Here is a 7,381-nt window from a genome sequence, read left to right on the forward strand (position 1 = left end):
CCCATAAAAAAACTCCTCTTGGATATATTCTAATCTGATTTAACTTGAATGCATTGTGTTCATTTATAACTTTTCAGTCTGACTACATCTATTTGCTATGTTTTCTTTCTTTTTCATTGCTATGTTTTAAGTGTATTAATATCAGTACTTTTTGCTTCATGGTTGTACGGTAGAGAACTTGGAGTCTGGGATAGCGTACAAAGGCTGGCTAAAAAAAGATTTGGGTTAATCTTGTGCGTTGCTACTTGTTGGCCTCTACAAGGGTAAAAAAAAAATTCTATATCGAGCACCATAGTACTCGTCATCATAAAAAAATATGCCCAATTGGACGCATAGCACTATATTCATAGTGTGTGGATGGGTGTCATTTGCTATGTGGTTACTTGTTCAGGTATGCAACCCATTTGACTGACCTTTTTTATAGTACCATTTTAGAAAAGCATTACACTAATCAGTGCTTCCAACACATTAAAATTAAAATGAGCATGAATGTCAAGCAGAGTCATACTACAGATTGAACATGTTTTGATAAGTGTTAAGTGTACATTTTTATTTTAGTGGGTTGAATGAGAAAAGGATCACTAGGACATTTGAAAAAGAGCAGGCTTAGTCGGCGATGCTCTCGACTTTGGATGAGATGATTGGATGCAACTCTCAGAGTTGGACACTTCCAAATGGAGCTTGTGTGTTATTGATTGTATTAATTTAGATTTATAGTCCAAGAATAGTGGATAGTTGCCTATTTAAAATCCCCTTGCATACAACTGTTGTCTATAGTTAATTTAATTGTGTTTGGGGTCTGTTTTTTTTTTTTATATTGTTAGTAACTTAATGTTATATTATGTTGTTAGTGGAATTATGAAAATATTTACTTGTCACTTTCTGTTCAATTTATTTATTTATTTTTCTCTCATCTTCTTGGTTGCTTTTTTGGCAAGCTGAGGGCTAAATTTGACTCATGTTACGTTATTCAACACCTTTTGAAGTTTAAGGAACCCTAGGATTGTAATACAAGTAAGAGGGCCTTATCATGCCCCCAGATGACCATGGAAGTGTCGAGTTTGGGCCAATCCCTCAACAGTTTGTCTTCTAAAGGCACTCATAGAAAACTACACTCCAGATTTTTACTTGCTGTTATGTGTATAAAAATAAAATAAAAAAATAAGAAAAGAAAGAAAAGAAAGGAAATAGAAAAAAAAGGATTCTTAAAAAAAGAACTCTTGGATTTCTTTTATATGGATAGTGCTGAGTACTCACTGAGTGGTAGTTTTATGTCTATTTTGACACTTAGCACCAGGGTATTATGACGTTTATTGATCCTCTCATGCCTTCTAGGAATCTCTCATCTAATTGCATCTTCCTTTAAGGGCCATTAGACCGACTTGAACAGTTGAAGTTAAATATTGTGGTCTCTTAGGTTGAGAAAAGAGGGGGAAAACCCTTCTCATCTAGGGTGGTTTGGGAGGCTTTATGAATGACAAAGGTGTGGTTGATTGGCGGTTTGCAGGTAACCTTTCTGTATATGGTCTAATCAGATGGAGAGCTTGGCTTAACATCAATGAGGAAGTGACTAACCCAGCTTACTGAGAGTTTTTCTGGAGACACCAAAGTTTTCCTTCCTGTCATGGCATCTGATCTTAATCCAGTTCTCCTCAACACATATGGAGTCATGGATAATCACGTAAAATTCAACGACCACTAGAGGGATTCTGCTGCTTGCTTGACTAATCAAACCAACTGATATCCACCATTAAACCTACTTCTGTAACAATATTTCCTCTACAAAGACCAAATCATGAACCCATCATTTCATGCTTGATTGGTGAAAACAGTCGGAACCACCTATTGCAATTTAATCCTACTAAAATTTAGTAAGACTTGGTCATTTTAGCTGCACTTTCAGAGTTCAGACCTATTTCCCAAACCATTGGACCTCTAAGAACCTATTGCTTCTCCTTCCACTGCAAACCCTGTTGTTTCCTCTGCAAATTCACCATTTGTGAGCTTTCTGTCTACTAGTGATGTCTCTTTGATTATTTTATGGCCAACATTTACTATTAACTTGTAAACGATACTTGAATGGGATGCAAGAAGTTAAATGATCACAAAAACTACATTGTGGACCTCTGAAACGCAGTGAGCGGTACAAGAACCTTTGGAACGCAGTGAGCTGTACAAGAACCTCTGCAACATATGAACGAAGAAATTGCTTGAAGACCCTGATTCTCTGGCTACACTACTATTTTCAAGGTACTGAGACTTTGAAACTCTTATGCTTTGTTGGACTTGGGTTTTGTAATGTATTTTAGAGTTTATATTTTGAAGTCTCAGGGCTTTAGAAATGAGTGATTCCATAATTTGCTTGAATTAGTAGCTCTTACACTTGCATTGCAGATGCTGTAAGGAAACATGCAAGATTGCTGACATCCCAAAGCTTTCTATGGAATGATAATGCTGACAAGGAAGGTACTTTTTATAATTTTGATGATTATGAAACTGCATCACATGCTTCTTTTGTTTAGTTGATTTTTGAATGGTGCGGGTCACAAAACTGGTTGGAGCATACGTTGCTAGATACAAACAAGATTTCACATTTCTTTCTTCCATTTGCAACTAAAATCAAATTATTATCCTCTCTCTCTGTATATATATTCTCTTAAGATGAAATTTTGAATAGAAATATGTGAATCCTCATTCTACAAAATGCATGACCTGATTCAGGTTACCATCACTTTCTTTTTCATTTTTCTGCTTGCATTTGTTAAGGAATCATGGGCTTCTCCAGGGAGCAGAAAGATTTAATCTGGAGACAAAGGAGATGTATTTATATGATTTTGTTACAACAAATGCAGCCTAGGAAGCACGGACACTCCAAAATAGGCAAAGAATCCGTGTCCGACACGTGTCGGACACGCCTCGACACGTGTCGGACACGCCAAAAAACGTGTCTGGAATTTTTTATTTTTTATTTATTTTCGGACACGGCACGGACACTCCGCGGACACGCGTCCGACACGCCAGGGGTGTGTGTCCGACACGCGTGTCTTATTTTTGGGGGTTTAAAAGATAATTTTTGAAAGAAAGTTGGGTTAAAGTATAAATATATGAAGTTATTTAATAAGTTTTACTTACTTATGTGGTCAAAACATAATAATTTTAAACTTTCAAGGTTACTATGCAATTTTAAACAAAAGATATAGATATTTAAGGCTACTCATTACACTATTACAACATGAGATTCAAAGGACGGGTTGCTCTCTCAAAGTGACGAAGCTTTGCAACTTCCTGCTGCTGATCAAAGCGACTCCCTCCAGCCTCCAGGTCAGTCTCTCTCTCTCTCTCTCCTCTTCCTCCTCTTTTCTTCCTCCTCCTTCCTCTTTTCTTTCTTTTTCTTCACAAACCCTAGTTTCTTTCTTTCTTCTACATCTTTTTTTTTTTTTTTTCCACAAACCCAGATTCTTTCTTTCTTCTTCATCTTGTTTTTTTTTCGTTTTCCTTTTTTAAAACCCCAGATTCTTTCTTTTTCTTTTCTCTCTCTCCCTTCCCCCCACCCCCACCCCCACCCTTTTTCACTAACCCCAGTTTCTTTCTTCTTCTTTATTTATTTTTTTTTTTTTTCATTTTTCACAGACCCCAAATTTCTTCTTCTTCTTTCTTTTTTTTTTTTTTTCATAAACCTGTCTTTCTTTCTTTCTTTCTTCTTCTCTGGTGTTTTTCCTTTTTCACAGACCTTAATTTCTTTCCTAAATTCTTTCTTCTTCTTCTTCTCTGTTGTCTTTATTCTTGCTTTAATTTCAGCCGGTGTGAGTCTGTGACTTATTGACCTGTAAATGAATAGGATTTCATCTTTGATTTAATTTCAGTTGTTGCATATGAATTGTGAATCTGTGATCAAATAGGAATTTATTCATTCTTTGCTGACTGTTCTTTCTTTGCTGACTGCTGTAAGTATGGATTTTTTTTCTTTTCTTTTTATGTCTAGGGAATTAGACATGTCGATGTCATTGTCTACATCAGTTGCTAGTAGTACTCCTCAATTCGAATAAGATGAGAACAAATCACTTTGGAACTATGTCACAATTAGAAAAAATTGGTGGTGGAGGAGGAAATTTTTTATTCAAATGCCACTTTTGTAATAACGAATTCAGGGGGTCTTATACAAGAGTTAAAGCCCACTTGTTGCAGAACACTGGTATGGGTATTCGTATATGCCCAAAAGTCGCATATCAGAATATTGTAGAAATGCAAAAAGCAATTGAAGAAGTCGAATTGAGAATTAAAAATTCTAAACCAAAAAAAATACTACATCATATATATATATATATATATATATATATATACACACACACTATTCGCCGTGTCCGTGTCCTAATTTTTTTGGATTTGCCGTGTCGCCGTGTCCGTGTCGTGTCGTGTCGTATCCGTGTCCCATATCCGTGTCCGTACTTTTTAGAATGCAGCGAACCTAAGAACAAATCAAGATACACGACAGAAAAGTAAACACACCACACACAAAGAACACAAAGATTTAGTGTGGTTCAGTAGAGCCTACATCACGGTGAAGATCCGGTGAAAGTTTTCACTATGCGAAAATCAGGAGATTACAAGTTTCAGCCCCAAACGCTAGCTCTCATTAGGGCTGCAACTTGGGCTGGCCCAACCTAGCCCAGTCCCAGCCCAACCTCAACCCGAATCGGGTTGGGTTGGGCTAACCCGAATTGTACTCAACATAGGTTATGGTCATAACCCAGACCGAATATTTTCGGACGGGTTGGGTTGATGGGTTGAATTTTATTTATTTATGTATTTTGGAAATTTATATATTATATATATATATAATAGAATATTATATATATAATATATATATAAAATATTTGATTATATTATTATAAAAAAACAAAATATTTTTAGGGCAAATCATTTCAGCCTCCCCTATCGGCTCTTTCTTTATTCTCTCTGAACTTCCCCCCCCCCCCCCCCCCCTCCCTCTCTCTTTCCAACTGCAAATTACAAAATCTACAAGAATTAGAAGTTCAAAAGCCATATATTTCAGATTTATCTATCTGTCTGCAAGAATCAAAAGTTCAAAACCCATATCGGCATATCATTTCAGATTGTTCAAAAAATCAAAACCCAGATTGGCATATCATTTCAGATTGTTCAAAAAATCAAAACCCAGATCTTTCAATTTCCATCGCCCGCTGTTCCAGTTCGGGTTCGCAAGCTTTAGCCGCTGTCTCTATCTCTCTCTCTTTCCATCGCAAGCTTCAGTCGCTGTCTCTCTCTCTTTCCATCGCAAGTTTCAGATCTCTCTCTCTCTTTCCATCGCAAGCTTCAGATTTCTCTCTTTCCATCGCAAGCTCTCCAAGATTGTTCAAAAAATCAAAACCCAGATCTCTCCGTCTCTCTCTTTCCATCGCAAGCTTCAGTTGCTGACTGCTAAATTGTATGTATGGGTAAAGAGAGAAAGAGTGAGAAAGATGAGAGAGGAGAGAGAAAGAAGAAAGAGAAATTTTTTTTTTTTTTCGGGTTTCGGGTTGAGCCCGAGCCCAACCCGAATATGTCTGGGTTTTGACAAAACCTAACCCGAACATGAACCCGATTTGTGAATTGTATGTCCAAATTTCAAAATCTCTGGGTTGGGGTTGGGCTGGGCTGGGTTAGCCCGCCCAAGTTGCAGACCTAGCTCTCGCTCTCACTCTCACTCTCACTCAGATTTTTGTGATTTGAGTTTCTCAATATCCCACTCCAAACCTTGAGAGTACTAATTAGGGTCTACGACCTACAAGAAAAAAACAGGTTAAATGGATAGCTGAAATAGACAACATAGAGCTTGGTTCAATTTGTAGCGAGTCTAGTGACACAGCTTTCTTGAAAAGGAAAAAAAAAATCACACTTCTTTGACATAGCTGAAATTTCTTTAAAAAAAAAAAATTAACGCGTTTGAATATATAATAATTACATAGGTAAGAGATTTAATATTTTGAGTTTGGATTAGATTTTCATGTGCTTGAAAACTTTAATGGATAAATGTGAGGAAACTACACTAAGGTTTTAGAAAATTGCAGACAATTTCACCAATATTACTTAAGAATTTTTCTTGAATTATTTTATTTGGCTGAATAAGTGGACTGACCCAGTCAAGTAAAACATATTTGGATTTTGAGGCATTGTAAGTAAAGAATCAAAAGAACAATTTGAGGTCATTGATTGGCATTCCCTTGACTAAAAATCATTTGAAGGAATTTTTATGATTTGCATAATTTCATCTTAAGTTTGAGATGAAATTAGAAATATTACTTTGGATCCTTTGACCAATCTTACCTTAGGTTGCTTTCAGGAAGGTCAAGGACGATCAATGAATGGCACTCAAGGCGTTCCCTGGGCAAGCCAAGAGATTCACCCTGCATAGAGATAGGTCAAAAGCAAAAGACTAAAGACAAGGGTCCCAGCTGAAGCGATTATAGTACAGAGGCAAATGTGGGTTCCAATCTTTCTTCTTGTACGAGACTTGGCTGGAGTAGGAAGAAAAGGGCTAGTTTGTCGACCACAAAATAGAAAGATCTATGCCTTCCTCACTAGCTCTCAAAGTGTCTTCCTTGAAGGTAATAAGGCTGGTTTACTTCTCAACTTACTGCGGGTGAAAGAACAACTGATGAAGCCAGGGGTAGAGAAGCTCATCGACATTCTCTCTAGCACAGAAGCATAGTTATGAGGAGTTCCGACGGCTTTCGAGGGAGAGTCTGACAAATCATCAACACTGCATTGTCAAATACGGCTCTGAATTTGGAGTTAGATTTATTTATTTTATTAATTTATTTGTGGATTAGTTCTTTGAACCACGACATGCTGTTTCGTGATGATACTCATTGAAGTTGCAGTTAGAAATCAGAAGACATCTGCAGTGTGATTATATGGAGGAAGACTGGCTAGAAAATATTATGGTTTGTATGTTTTAATAATTGAGCTTCTTCTTTATACTAGTAGTATCGGTTGTTTCTAACCAGTCAGACCTAAATTCCAGAAGTCTTACCAGCCTCATGTCATACTACCACTCAGAGCATTAAAATTGGTCCGGGTATACCACATTGTTCATGTTTTGATTTTTGATTTTTATGTTTTTTTGGAAAAGTCAAAAGAATTACTCCGTATATAAATAAAAAGTAATTGCATTGGGCTTCAGTTAGGCTAAAGAGACACGACCCAGTGATCAAATGAGATGCATTCATTACAAAAGAACCTTGGCCCATGGCCCAAAAACATCAGCAAATACAATTAGAAGGGTATGGAAGATCTGAGCGACTGAAATGTCCCATTTTGGTATCTCTGTGTTCTTGGCATCACTGTGCTTTCATCCACCACATATGGTGCGTAACGGTGA

General features: G+C 36.9%; 1 long non-coding RNA gene across 2 annotated transcripts; it reads left to right on the top strand.

Moving 5' to 3' along the window:
• The first annotated feature begins 175 nt into the window (after positions 1-175).
• On the top strand, positions 176-6,983 carry LOC132302987 (uncharacterized). 2 transcript variants are annotated; one of them, XR_009481031.1, is made up of 4 exons: positions 176-391; positions 1,508-2,250; positions 2,395-2,466; positions 6,330-6,983. It is a non-coding gene; the product is annotated as an uncharacterized LOC132302987 (long non-coding RNA). The 2 variants fall into 2 exon arrangements; XR_009481033.1 differs by having other exon boundaries at positions 6,341-6,983.
• The last annotated feature ends 398 nt before the right edge of the window (positions 6,984-7,381 follow it).

Source organism: Cornus florida, unplaced genomic scaffold, assembly GCF_030987335.1.
Source record: "Cornus florida cultivar Cherokee Brave unplaced genomic scaffold, ASM3098733v1 CherokeeBrave_3.0.0_Hap2_Chr01, whole genome shotgun sequence".
Lineage (NCBI taxonomy): Eukaryota > Viridiplantae > Streptophyta > Magnoliopsida > Cornales > Cornaceae > Cornus > Cornus florida.